Source organism: Rhinopithecus bieti, unplaced genomic scaffold (genome assembly GCF_001698545.2).
Source record: "Rhinopithecus bieti isolate Rb0 unplaced genomic scaffold, ASM169854v2 scaffold_15813, whole genome shotgun sequence".
Classification (NCBI taxonomy): Eukaryota; Metazoa; Chordata; class Mammalia; order Primates; family Cercopithecidae; genus Rhinopithecus; species Rhinopithecus bieti.
In genome coordinates, this window is record NW_016809040.1 from 296,502 (window position 1) to 297,777 (window position 1,276).

Here is a 1,276-nt window from a genome sequence, read left to right on the forward strand (position 1 = left end):
CCTCCTCCTTCTTCTTCTTCTTCTTCTTCTTCTTCTTCCTCTTCTTATTCTTTTTGTGACAGATTCTTGCTCTTTGCTCTGTCACCCAGGCTATAGTGCAGTGGCGCAATCTCAGCTCACTGCATCCTCTGCCTCTGGGGTTCAAGCGATTCTCATGCCTCAGCCTCCAGAGCGGCTGGGACTGCAGGCTCACTGCAACCTCCACCTCATGGATTCAAGTGATCCTCCTGCCTCGGCCTCCCAAAGTGCTGGGATTAAGGTGTGCACCATCGCGCCTGGCCTAACAGGACATTTTTAAAAGATTGAGTTAAGCTTTGTTGGATCTGTAATAAGAAAAAGAGTTAGAAATCAATTAAGTCGTACAAATTCCATCCCAGGATTCTTCCTAGTGTGTATTTCTTTATTCATCACTTAAAACACCCAGATGGATAAATGGCCCCAGAATTTCTTTAAGAGTTCTTTCTGTGCAGGGACAAATACCATCTCTAGATAGAGATGTCCCTTGTGCATTAAGTCATCTTGCCTAAAACCAGCTAGGTCAAGATTGGGCTGGTTGAGAATTCTAATTGGTCATCTTAACTGGTTAAAATCCTACTGATTGGAAAACAAAAACATCTACTCCAGCTGCTGGTTTTCCAAACTCTGAGAGGACAGAGGTTTAGAGATGGCCAGCCTAGACCTTCCTGGGCAGGCTGAGATGTCCTGGCTTCCCACTGCCTCTCTCAGCTGGCTCAAATGGCAACTAATGTTGCCAATCATGAGATCCTGGTCCAGTCAAATAGGAGGGGAGCCTCTTGCAGAGAAGTCCTGGGACCCCCATGATACAACGCTGCATTCGCTCTCATTATACTCTGTTGTCCATTTCTCATTCTCAAGCCATATGGTTCAGTTTTGTTCTCATTTCAGGACCTACCCATCAGCAAGCCTACTACAAGTGACCTCACCTTATGGAAAAATACATACTCTTCAAAAATAGAGAAATGGAATGTAATTTTGTAAATGGAATTCTATTTTGAAATTATCAGTTGATTTCTGAGTTTAATGGCAAAACAGAAGGGATAAGAGTTTGAAATAGGGATAACCAACCTCTAGTTGACCTTATACGTGGAAACTGTATCCCAGTTATTTTATAATAGGCCGTGTCCTTGGTTATGGTTATCCAGGAAATTCTGCTTTGGCCTCCAAAATTATCAGGTTCAGGAGCACAAGGAATAGCATTTAGTCTAAATTACCTCCCCTGCCCACCCCCCCCAACTTTTTTTTTTTTTTTTTTTTT